This window comes from Thunnus thynnus, chromosome 17 (genome assembly GCF_963924715.1).
Source record: "Thunnus thynnus chromosome 17, fThuThy2.1, whole genome shotgun sequence".
NCBI lineage: Eukaryota > Metazoa > Chordata > Actinopteri > Scombriformes > Scombridae > Thunnus > Thunnus thynnus.
Window position 1 is genome coordinate 17,964,715 of NC_089533.1, and position 13,532 is coordinate 17,978,246.

Genomic DNA, 13,532 nt, shown 5'->3' on the forward strand with positions numbered 1-13,532 from the left:
TGGTGAACTGATGTGAGCTCTTCTGTCCTCTCACTGACACACACACACACACACACACACTTTACTTCCTTATGAGTCACATGCATTTACATATTGTTGAATAATTGATTACATTTAATTTAAATAGGTTTCACTGATGATGAAAAGATCAGCATTTCTCCTCAAATTGAGACTAAAGTAGAAAATAAATGAATCAAATAACTGAATTGTTTAATTGCATTGTCATAAAGAATTTTAATATTGACTGTGATATGTTCATTCATGGTTTAATTTTAAAAACTCACCAAAAGGTGAGTCAAAAATCAGGATACATTACTTAACTCAGGTTAATGTGCACATTTTTAAAGCTACTTACAATTGATGATTTTTTGTTGTAATTTATTCATTTTTATATTTAATCACTGTGAGAGAGGAAGGAGAAAAATATTCTGTAATAATGATTAATTTTATATCAGTTTTTGAGAAATATCTCTGTATGTCTATTTAATTATTGCAGTGAAGTTACAGTGGAAATAATCAAATTGTTTGTTCTAGTTGGTGATTTGGAGTTTTAAATGTTTTCAGTTTTTGCAGATGTTAGAAGCCACAGACATGTAGCCCAGAGAAACTTGGAGCCTCTAAACAGATGCTCAGGAATTTAAATCTGTGTGACGATATGCATAAAAGTATTTGGTTTTCTTAAAAATAAAATGTAAAACAATCTTTGGCGGGGTGTTTGCAAAGTAAGTTGACAATTTTGACAATTTAACGTTGTTGCTGAAGTAGTTTGAAACTTCAAAAGAAGTTGAAGTTTGTTGAAGCTCCATAACCTTTGTTGTACTCAGTGAGTATTGTATAGATTTCATCTTAAAACCTGAGAAAACATGAGATGATCAGACTATTAACAAGTCAGTCTCAGGTTAAACATTTAGATATTATTGTTTGTAGTTCAGTGATCATCTTATCTTTAGAATGGTTTTCATTAAGGGTGTAAAACACATCAAATCATTTTGCATGGATCGTAAACTTTGGGAGGCAGAAATCTTCATTTAAGCTATTTCATAATAATGAAGACAGTTCTGTTTATTAATATGATATATGACATCATAGTGATATACTTCTCTTTTTAGACATATTTTTTTTCTTAGAAAATGCATCATTGAGGCCAAATCAAAATATCACGTGATTCTCAAAAAGATGAGCAAGAGAAGAGGATTTAAATAATTTTCTTGAACTACTTCAACTAAGGACATTAATCACATTAAATAGTTCAGGTTTTTCAACCCAGTAAATATGAATACTGCAGGATTTTGTACAGCTGTTCAACCAAGTCCAGTCACTGTGGCTCTCGAGCACAATAATAAACAGCAGAATCTTCAGTCTTCAGACTGTTCATCTGCAGATACAGCTGCTGTCTGCTGTTGTCTCTGGAGATGGTGAACCGGCCTTGAACTGACTGAGAGTAGTATTTGCTATAACCACCACCGCTACTGATATAAGCAATCCACTCCAGTCCTTTTCCAGGAGCCTGTCTGACCCAGTTCATCTCATAGCTCCTGAATGTGAATCCAGAGGTTGTACAGGTCAATCTGTGGGATTCTCCAGGCTTTTTAACGACTGGTTCAGATTCTGTCAGAGTTTGACCATCAACACCTGTCAAGACAAAAAGAAAACTGTTATATGTTTTTTACTTTTTGAAGATGACTTCAGCTTAAGATCAGTGAAAATCTTCACCTGCCCAGCAGATAGTGAAAAGCAGCAGTCCTGTCCTATAGTCCATCATGTTAAACTGTGTGTCCACTGTTCTCTGTCATCCTCTCTGCAGTCAGATAAGTAGAGGTGGAAGACATCCAAGCTTTGCATTGACTCCTCCTCATAGGGAGGAAACAACTAGACTGGACTTGGCCAGCATTTTTGTCGGCTGTTAAAATTACAGTATAAACTGTATTTGTGCTTCCAGCCAAATGTGTTATGATTCATGCATGATGTCTATCACAATGCAAAGTTAGAGTTGCTCTTGCCAAATTAATTAATAATTGTCTGCGATGTGAATTTACAATTTGTGCTGAGTTTGAATTCTCTTCAGAAGTTACATTTCGTGTTATGAATTTTTGTTGTATGTTTTAAAAAAGTAATACCATGTATAAGAATTACTCAAGAAAAATCTCAAAACAAAAACACAGCACACACCTGGAAAACCACCAACATGCATTTCAATAAGCAGAGATCAATTTGAAGTGCACAATATTTATTGATGTTAGTGACAGAAAGAGTTTCGGCAATTAGACTCAATCAATGTGAAGAATCTTAAAACATAAGCCCGTATGAAGATAGGAGTTTGGACATGATCCCCCAAAATAAATGAAAGCATTCTTACCATGCTGAGGATGGATCACCATCTGAGAGGAGATAGGATAAGAATATTATGAAACATAATGCACAAGAAAATGTAACAAACATAGTGAGCACTGAAGAGCAAATTCGACATGAAAAATTATTTATTGTGATTCATGATGTCAGGCAGAGAAGGACAGAATGTATCCTGCGATAAAGGCTAAAAGGCCGTCGGAGGCCACAGGGATGGATTTTGACCTGAGATAAAGTCTAATGGGCTGCTGGAGGCAGCAAAACGAGAGATATATCACATAGTTTAAAGCTAATATGAAACAGCTGTAAACAAGAAAAAAAGAAACAAACAAAAAAAAGCAGCTATATGCACGATTTACCCCTTGGACATAAGGCCTGAGGGATTTCTGACCATAGAGGATAATAGGAATTGTGAAAGTGATACCTATCCTGAAGGAGTGGCCAGAGTATTGCTGAAGGTTTAGACCATGCTTAAGCACTTGTCTAAAGTTATGAATAAACCAGGAGATTTACTGAGCTTGAGAAAATTTAACATTGAAGTGAATGCCAGCAGACAGAATGCAAATATATGGGGCTTTAAGTTTTGACATCTTTGCAATGACAGAAACAGAATGAATAAGGCAACTTTTCAAAAAAAGTGTGACTGCTTGGCTAAAACTGACCCCAGACATAGTATGATAATACTACAGGGTAAATTTCAAAGAGCACAAAAGGAGACGGGGCAGAAAACTGTGATGGCTAACTACCTGCAAACAAGCTAATAGTAGGCCTACCCTGCAAGAAAAACATGGATGACAGGATGAGAAGAATCGACAATATGGTCATAGAAAAAGACCCACCAACCGAATGATTGAGGAGATGTAACTGGAATAGAAAACTGAACAGCATCCCATATCGAGTGAGACTGTGACAAGGAAGTTTGGAACTGAGGAGGTTGAGTAATGAGTGATGCAGGAGTGGCCTTAGGAAATAATGAACATGACAAAATCAGACGATGTAGCAGACGTTGTAAAAAACATGTACAAACAAATCTTTATAGATATTTAAACTAAAAAACTAAACTCAGTAATCATTGTCACTGAACGAATCAGTAGCTTTTAGAAGTGAAGCAGCATTGTCTCAGCTGTAACTTGCAGTATGTTGTTTCCTTGTTAAAAGCATATTCAAGACTGCAAAAGCCACAGAATTAATCATAATCTCACAAATATGTTGTAAATAATAGCTGCTGAGCTATCAACCTTATGTACAGTGCTTATATGGGCTAACTTTGATAAAGAACTGAATGTAACAGCTCTTTGAAGCAATACACTGAACATAGCTACTACTGAAGCCAATCAGAGTAAGAGCTGAACGTTGGGCCTTATGAACAGTGATGCGTTCACCCACTATAGTAAATACTGAAATACATTTAAACGATGATACATACCTTTTCTACCATGAGGTGTTACTGTTATACTTACTGGAGTGCCTTTGAATGGTGATGCATTCGCTCGCTGTTGTACATAGCCTACTTGAGCACAACTTTCATCTTGTGACTTTTGAGAGTAATGCCAGGAATTCCAGATTAGCAGCGCCAAGTGTTTTCTCATCTGAGAACATCTGAAAACATGGATTTTTTGTTCGGAGAGAGGAGCTGGATTTATCATGAGGAAGATTAACAAATGGAAGTTGTTCAACAAGATCCAATGTAGATCTTTGGGAACCAATAGCTGGGCTGCGTTGAGCTAGGTTAGGTCCAAAGTGATGCTGCATGTGTTTTAAACAAGGAGAGCAATTGTATGCAATTTTGTAAAAATTGTTGTGTATTTGATGTTATTTGTTACCCATCGCAATATGCTTGAACAGTTGAAGGAAGAGTCAGAGTGGGAGCAGCGAGGTGTGATCGGGGTCAAGAACTGGAAGGAAGTCTGGGCCATAGAAAGGCTGACTGACTGTGATCCCCTGAAGTGGTGCCGGAGCACATTTGGTGGTCGCTCTGCAGGATTTTGGAATGCTGTCTTAAAGAGATGTTGGCAGCTGTGGTGTGGAGGATTCAGTTGTAGAGAGAGTGAGAGCTCGTCTTTTGATGCACATTGCAATGTGTAAAATATCAGCAGGATTTTCTTCAATGATCTCAATGATCTCTAATGACTCATCCACAAAAAGATTGAATCAGACATGCTGAAATGGTGAGTAAAAGAGCATGCAAATGGGTGTTTTACATGCAGTAGCACAAATGCGCAATAGTACGTCTGAAAGACAGATTGGCAGAAGTGCAGCAATATTTAAGTAACAGGGGACTGATTGGCTTGAGGAATACAGGCAGAAAGATCTTGGGTAAATTGTGGTGACGTCTCCCCAAAACAAATGTATAATATGGTTTCTGTTCTTATCATGACACAAAATCTTAGCTTTGACAAAATAAATATTTAATATGATATATCATATGCTGCTTTCCTTTCTCAAACAAAGTCTACAGGGTGATTTTCATACTGTACATGAACTGAAACCAATGGTTGATTGAACATCTGAACATTGATGGATGTCATGTGGCTTGAACATAAAGACATTTCATATTACTGATAATAATTTAGCTAATAAATAAAATAAAATTTAATTTAAAAGAATTTGATTGAAGATGAAGGTTTCAAGTGTTTTTGTTCTCCAGTTCATAAAAACAGAAAGTGAAACCAGATTGGATCATAAAGAAAACTTAATTCTTATAGTTTTACTCATAAACATCACCACGATGTTAGCTGAAGAGAAGTGATTCAATGAACTTATTAATGCAGTATTTATTTGAATACTATATTGTTATATTGTATATTGTATAGTATTTCACATACACTATAGATATTATGAGTCAGAGATAAGAAATGCAATGTTACCTCACACCAGTCTCTTTTGTCATGGGTACAGTATAATAATGTATAGTAGTGTGATTCATTTGTCCCGACAATCTAATTTAGACATTCTAAGATCATGAAAAATATATGACATTAATTTGTAATCAAAATAATCCAAATAGTATGAATGCTCAAGTTCGCTGCAGCTGGTTGAGGACAACCACTGACTGCCACCACTGCCTTGAACTGACTGAGAGTAGTATTTGCTACCGCCACCATAACTGATATAAGCAACCCAGTCCAGTCTTTTTCCAGGACTGATCCAAGCCATGTAGTAGCTACTGAATGTGAATCCTGAGGTTGTACAGGTCAGTTTGTGGGATTCTCCAGGCTTTTTAACTGCTGGTTCAGATTCTATCAGAGTCTGACCATCAACACCTGTCAAGATAAAAAAGAAAGGAAAATAATCAGTTGCTGTAAGCTGGTAACCTTTTAAAGACAACTTCAACTGAAAATATGTGACAATCTTCACCTAGTTAAAAGCAGCAGTCCTGTCCTATAGTCCATCATGTTAAACTGTGTGTCCACTGTTCTCTGTCATCCTCTCTGCAGTCAGATAAGCAGAGGTGGAAGACATCTAATGTTTTGCATTTAGTCCTCCTCACAGGGAGGAAACAACTGGATTGCACTTTACTCTCAGTTATCGAAACTGGGGAATTAATGATCTTATTTGTGTAATAACAATATTTCCCTTAATCAAGCATATTATAATGTGTGAGATGTGCAATCCAACACATATACTACTCAAAGCTCATCAGTGGCTTCCCAGAGGCCTTCTAACTATTGAACTCCAAGCAAACTTCAACCAATTCATGTTTGTTGCATTTCATATGAATAGAAAAGAAAATGTTAACAGATGAATATTTAGTAAGATCATTCTGTAATTACTGCCAGTAGCAGAAACTTCAGCTGACTGCAACATACTGTACATATTGAAATGTGATTATACGCAAGCATATTTAAAGCAAATATGAAAGGCAAAGGGCAGCTGTGACTGAGCAAAGATGGCAATGAGCAATATTAACTGATAAAATATACAGCTGAAGGAATGAGACTGATGGAATAACAGATACCACCGTCACTGTGATCCTGGCCTCCTCCTTTATTCTGAAAATGCAATAATTAAATAAATTTGTTGTTGTTGTTGTTTTTATGTTGCTTTTGTCAAATCACTTCATTCAACACTGTTTTTATAATATTTTGGACTGAGGAAATCTGTTATTGAATTTGAGGGTTTAGGCATAAATGGTGTTATATGACATATAAAATGTAAGGGACTTTGAGGAAACTTATGATTTGTATTTGTTTTGGCTATACTAATAAAACAAAGTAAAATAAATCAAGTTTTAGGTTTTTCTGGTCAATGTGTGTTTGATTTTCTCGGTTGCTGGTCAGCTACTTGTAGAAAGTGAGTATTAGTATTAGTGTTATTTTGAGATATTGACATGTTTAAAGACATTTAAAGATTTGCTCCCATCAGATGACTAAATGTTTCAGGATAAAGTGTCTCAACACAATGACAAATTATTTTGTATTGATGAAATGTGTTTCATTGTTAATTATTGGCCATCATTCAAAAGGAAATATGTTTTAAAGCCCTGACATGCTTCAGTGCTTCTTATACAGTATTTAGTGTTTTTCAGTTTTTGTACAGCTTTGTAGGCTCCTGTGTCACTGTGGCTCTCGTGCACAGTAATAAACAGCGGAATCTTCTGGTTTCAGACTCTTCACCTCACACAACATTTCTGGAAGTATCTTTAGTGATGGAAAATTGGCCTTGGAGACTTTGGGCAAATATTGTGCCAGTTCTGCTATCAATGCGTCCGACTGACCCTGAGCAGCTGAAATAGACAGAGAGTTTAGATGACAGGAAGCCAGCAGTCATTCAAAGCTCTCTTTCTCTTCCTCTGCCGGATACTGACTTCACTCACCTGAAATGAGAGCCAAGAGGGAGAAGCTTTGTACAACTGTCATGATGGGAACTCAGCTGAGTCTGCAACTGCAAAGGCTGATGTGAAGGATATATTGTGCATGCATGATTTTGGAGACACAGTGTTAAAAGGTAAGAGACATCAAGAGTAAAGTTCAGTGAGCAGAAGAGTCGTGTTGTACTGAGAGAGAGAAAGTGTGTTAAAAACAGACTAAGACACCAACAATATAGATGTTGTTCAATCTTTCTCTTTCCTTTTCTTAGTCATTTTTTCATAATTGTTAATTTGTGAGAAAGTGGGAGTAAAAATGTGTGATGTGTTTATTAGTATAACATGAATTTGGATGTTTAGATGACACACATACAGTACAAACTGCACTGTCAGACCAAACATATAAAAATGATCAGTCACCTTAGTGAGGTGGATTATTGCTGAGAGAGAAATGATGCTTGAGAAGAAGATTAGTTTTTCCTCCAAGAGCCAAGAAATTTTCTTTTCTTTATTGCAGTATGACGAGTTCATCCAGCTTTCATCACTATGTCTCATAAGCACAAAGTTTAACAGATGAAGCTGCAGTCACTGCTGACCCAACAGTTAAAATGTTTTATTTGTGATGTGTTGAAGCAAGCTCACGAATGTGAAAACCTTTAACTCAGTTCATCATTTAGTTTAGATCAGCAAGAAAAGTGGACCTGAGTGTTGATAGTCGATAGTGACTGCCCTTGAGTGTTCATCTTTTACAAGAACTGCAACATTATTTTTCACTCTCATATTGTGACCTACATTAGATTTCAACTATGATACAGATATTAATGTACCTGAACAATGATTTTACCAACATAATTGTTCTGTCCTCTGCTGTTTTGTGTTATGAGTTCATTAAAAAACAAAATCAACAACAAAAGATTAAATAAAAATATAGTTCTTTCTCAGAGTCTATCAGCCCAGAGATGATGAGTACTGTAGGATTTTGTACAGCTGCTCAACCAACTCAGTCACTGTGAGTGTCGAGCACAATAATAAACAGCAGAATCCTCAGTCTTCAGACTGTTCATCTGCAGATACAGCTGCTGTCTGCTGTTGTCTCTGGAGATGGTGAACCGGCCTTGAACTGACTGAGAGTAGTATGTGTCACTACCACCACTACTGATAGCTGCAATTCACTCCAGTCCTTTTCCAGGAGCCTGTCTGATCCAGGCCATAGTATAGCTGCTGAATGACAATCCAGAGGTTGTACAGGTCAGTTTGTGGGATTCTCCAGGTTTTTTAACTGCTGGTTCAGATTCCGTCAGAGTCTGACCTTCAACACCTGTCAAGACAGCAAAGAAAACAATCACAAGCAGATCATTTATAACGTCAATGAAAACATCAAATCAAGATGATTGACAATCTTCACCTGTCCAGCAGTTAAAAACAGCAGTCCTGTCCTATAGTCCATCATGTTAAACTGTGTGTCCACTGTTCTCTGTCATCCTCTCTGCAGTCAGATAAGTAGAGGTGGAAGACATAAAAGTTTTGCACTGACTCCTCCTCAAAGTGAGTACATAAATAGATATCTGTTGGCATTTAGTTTTTCAGTTTAGTTATTGGAAGCCAGATGTTCATTTTGTATCTATCTAAGCTGTTATGTTTAAGGCTTGTCTGACATATTTTAATTAAATTTGTCTGCAATGCTTGGTAAATTTCTATCAGGATAGCAAAAATTGTGCATGTCAGCCCCTGTCGGTATATTCTATATTCAGCACATTTATCCAACACCACACTCGTTCCTGCAGCTCCACAAACCTCCTCTCTCTACCATCCAGGACCAAGCTGCTCCAATCTTAGTGCCACTTTGCTCCTTTATTGTGTTTTTGTTTTATAGGTACTTTAAATTGTCATATAAAGTGTCTTTGAGTATCTTGAAAAGTGGTCAATTCATAAAATGTATGTTTTTTTTAAATAAATGAATACATATGTCTTTATTCCTTCTTTACTTTTTGTTTCATACAAAGTGTCATATAATCATGTATATTACAAATTAATTCATTATACAGTCAAATTAGAACATCAGACTTCCATATAAAATGAGTTACACCCTGTGTATTTGGAGTTTGAGGCCACATGTACTGAGAGAAAGACAAAGGAAGAAAATCTGCTAAGTGGACTAATTTATATCAGCATTTAATTATATGTTCTTGTTCATGCATTAATACTTTCAGGACATCACTTCTTCTTCATATTGGATTATGGAATCAACATTTAATACATTTTATGGATTTTTTTGCAATACATTCAAACACAGTGTTAGTAGAGAACAGACATTAATATGTTTTAAATCAATGTTCTTTTGATAGACACTGGTTAGAAGAAATTTGGTTATGAATGAAAACAAAAAAAACCCAAAACATTAAAATCAGCAATTCAGGACAATTATTATTGTTGCTATTAAGACCAATGAATGTTCCAAGTCTTTGAGGTAAATAGAGGAAGTAGTTTTTGTATGAGTCTCCTATTACTGTCTCTCACTGTGTCTCTGGCACAGTAATACACTGCTGTGTCCTCAGTCTTCAGGCTGTTCATCTGTAGATAGAGTTTACTGCTGGAGTCATCTCTAGAGATGGTGAATCTACCCTGGACTGACTGGGAGTAATGGATAGGAGTACTAGCTGTGCTTATATAAGCAATCCACTCCAGTCCTCTTCCAGGAGCCTGTCTGACCCAGACCATCCTATAGCTGCTGAATGTGAATCCAGAGGTTGTACAGGTCAATCTGTGGGATTCTCCAGGCTTTTTAACCACTGGTTCCGATTCTGTCAGAGTCTGACCATCAACACCTGTCAAGACAAAAAGCAAAGTCAAGTGAAATTGGCTGGTAAAACAAATAAAAGTGATGTGATATAGATAGAAGATCAGTGAAAATACTCACCTGCCCAGCAGATAGTTAAAAGCAGCAGTCCTGCTCTATAGTCCATCATGTTTAACTGTGTGTCCACTGTTCTCTGTCATCCTCTCTGCCATCATACAGTATAAGTAGTGGTAAAAACGAGTTTTGCATTGACTCCTCCTCACACAGGGAGGACATCTCACTTATTGTTGGTGAATGTACAGGAGGATTTGATTTGTGTAAAATGTCAATAACACAATCGATTTTAACAAGTAACAGATATACTATTCCAGCCCTTTGAGTGCCTTCTCTAAATGCAGTGCTGACACATTTGTAAAACAAAGAGAACAAACTTCATAGTAGAAGCCGTTCATCCACTGAATTCTACCACACATTACTGCTGAGAGATCAATCATATGACATAATTTTTTGCTCAAACATCCCAGAATGTGTCTCTTACTGGAGGATTAGTTTTTCTTGACACTTAACATCAACAATGAAAATGGATCTTTTGTACTGTAGATGTTTATTCATACATGGACAACAATTTTAACAATTAGATTATTGTCTGTGGCTTTTTATGAGGACATGATCACTGTGACATTTTAAATTCTACTTTATTGCTGTTTTTTAAAGTTTATTTATTGTTTTTCCTCTGGATCAGCTTTTATGAATGTGATGCAGGGATTGGTTCATTGATTCATTAAAAAACAAAACAAAAAATAAAACCATAAACATGTACTTCATTATCAGGATCCATCAGCTTAGTAGAAATGAATAGATTTTGTACAACTACTCAACCAACTCCAGTCGCTGATACTCAAAACAATTGATATAGTTGTGGTCTATCAGCCCAGTAAGGATGAATGCCGCAGGATTTTGTACAGTTGCCCAACTCCAGTCACTGTGGATCTCAAGCAAAGTAATAAACAGCATAATCTTCAGTCTTCAGACTGTTCATCTGCAGATACAGCTGCTGTCTGCTGTTGTCTCTGGAAATGGTGAACTGACCTTGAACTGAATAGTATTTGCTACTACCACCACTACTACTGATAGTTGCAACCCTCTCCGGTATCTTTCCAGCCTGTCTGATCCAGCACATCCAGATGCTGCTGAGTGAGAATCCAGAGGTTGTACAGGTCAATCTGTGGGCTCCAGGCACCTGTTAAGACAAAAAAGAATAGCCTAACATGCTTTGAGTTGATACAAATGAAAATATGTCAGATCAAGATCAATGAAAATCTTCACCTGCCCAGTAGATAGTTAAAAGTAGCAGTCCTGTCCTATAGTCCATCATGTTAAACTGTGTGTCCACTGTTCTCTGTCATCCTCTCTGCAGTCAGGCAAGTAGAGGTAGAAGACATTAAACTTTGTTTCCAGTTATTGTTTGGTAAAGCTCAACAACTTTGACTATACAGGAGTCTGTGGAGTTGATACCTTTTCCTCCATCATGTGTCAGTATAATTTGTGAAATGGATTTTACAAAATCAGCATTCAAATGCTGGCCCATCAATATTAGTGTAAGTAGAGTCTGCAATTGAATAGCTTCTTCTGGTTGTGATCAATAAAGTTACCCAGGTGTTTAATGGTGATATGATAAAATCATTTTCATCATATTTAAAATGTAACAGAGCAAAGTTAATGTTCATGTATGTGGAGGTTTCTCCAGGAGACCTTTCTACAAAATTTAACTGTAAAACCATTTGCATTAAATGATGGATTTCTGACATGCTTACTGAATTTAGGAGAACATGTGGCCCCTTGGACGGTACATGCACTACCATGTTCTTCATGAAACAGGATGTTTTGACATTTTGTGTTCTTTTTAGTGCAAATAAATGCTGTAAAAAGTGGTTTGAAATTTTATCTTCAGTTATTTATTGATTACAATCAGTTACAAGACATACTGAGTCAAAAAGGTAAAGAGGAAAGATTTTAAAATCAATCAGTGATATACAGCGTGTTTTTCAGCTTTAGACTATTTTAAAAATGGGAAAATGGGGATTTTTTTTTAAAGAAATCCAGCACCAGTAGGTGTGTTTGTGTGAATTTAGACCAGTCAAATTACATATTATTTCTATAATATTTCTATATTATTTCTATAATATTAATATCAGTGTGTGCGCCTTTTGGATTGTTTGTCAGTTATTGTTGTTTGTCTTTGTAAGAGTCTGAACTCTAAACTGATGACCACATTTTGCTGCTCTTCCCTTCTCATAACTGCTGAGAGAGCGAGAGAGGTTTCTATTTTCCATCAAAGCAACAACATTAATCATATGAGACAGGTGGAGTCTATCAGCCCAGTAAGGAGGAGTACTGTAAGATTTTGTACAGCTGCTAATTCAGCTTCACTCACTGTGAGTGTCGAGCACAATAATAAACAGCAGAATCATCAGTCTTCAGACTGTTCATCTGCAGATACACCTGCTTTATGTTATTGTCTCTGGAGATGGTGCACAGATCTTTAACTGACTGAGAGTAGTAGATGTAGCTACTGGTATCACTGATAGTAGCAACCCACTCCAGTCATTTTCCAGCAGCCTGTTTGATCCAAGCATTCCAGTAATGAGCATTAAGCCCTGAATATGTGCAGGTCAGTCTGTGAGATTCTCCAGGCCTTTTAACCACTGATTCAGACTCAGTCAGTGTTTGACCCTCAGCACCTACAGAAATGTAAACAGATCATTGGTTATTACAATCACATTGTCTTTATGTGTGTGTGTGTGTGCTAAGGTGCACTGTCATACTGGTGTTCATGTCATTATATATCTGATCTCCTGTTGCCCCCTGCAGGTGTTTGTAAAAACAAAAAGTTGGATGTTTTTGTAAAGGGCCCCAGCTTACTTAAACCAGTGTGTGTTTTCTTTTGCACAGTAATACACATCAGAGTCTTCTGGCTTTAAGTTGGACAGTCTCAGATACACCATGCTGTTGCTATCATCTCTGCTGATTTCTACACGTCCACTCAAACTGCTAGCATAAGTGTTTTTACTGGCAGCGGAAAAAACAATTCCTATCATTTCCAATGCTTTTCCTGCAGGTTGTCTGATCCAGAGCATAACACAGCAGCTAAATGTGAAGCCAGATCCCCTGCAGGAGAGACTGAGAGTCTCTCCAGGCTTTTTCACCACTGAACTGGAAGGAATGGACTCCATACTCTGACCTGTACAACCTGATGAGATGAAAGGAGAGATGAACCACAGAAGAAAGTGAGACAAACAGTCATCTGGGAAGTTTTCTGGTATCACTGACTGACCATCAATTGATGTTGTCTGATAAAAGATAAAACAACAAGAGGCAGGAGAACTCACAGGACAGAGAGAGAGTAACCAGCAGAAGAGTGAGTGTGTTCATCATCCTGAGGCTGGAGATGTGACCTCTGATGCTCCACAAGAACAACAAGACCAGTCAGCAGGACAGAAGTACACTGCACACACTGAAGATTTGCATCAGAGTATCATGGGGAGGGAGTGGCTCATTCATTGGCACTCTGTTATAGTTTAA

General features: G+C 37.0%; 1 pseudogene; it reads right to left on the reverse strand.

The window, feature by feature from the left end:
- Positions 1 to 7,897: 7,897 nt before the first annotated feature.
- LOC137168211 (uncharacterized) lies at positions 7,898 to 10,945 on the reverse strand (annotated as a pseudogene).
- Between the last annotated feature and the right edge of the window lie 2,587 nt (positions 10,946 to 13,532).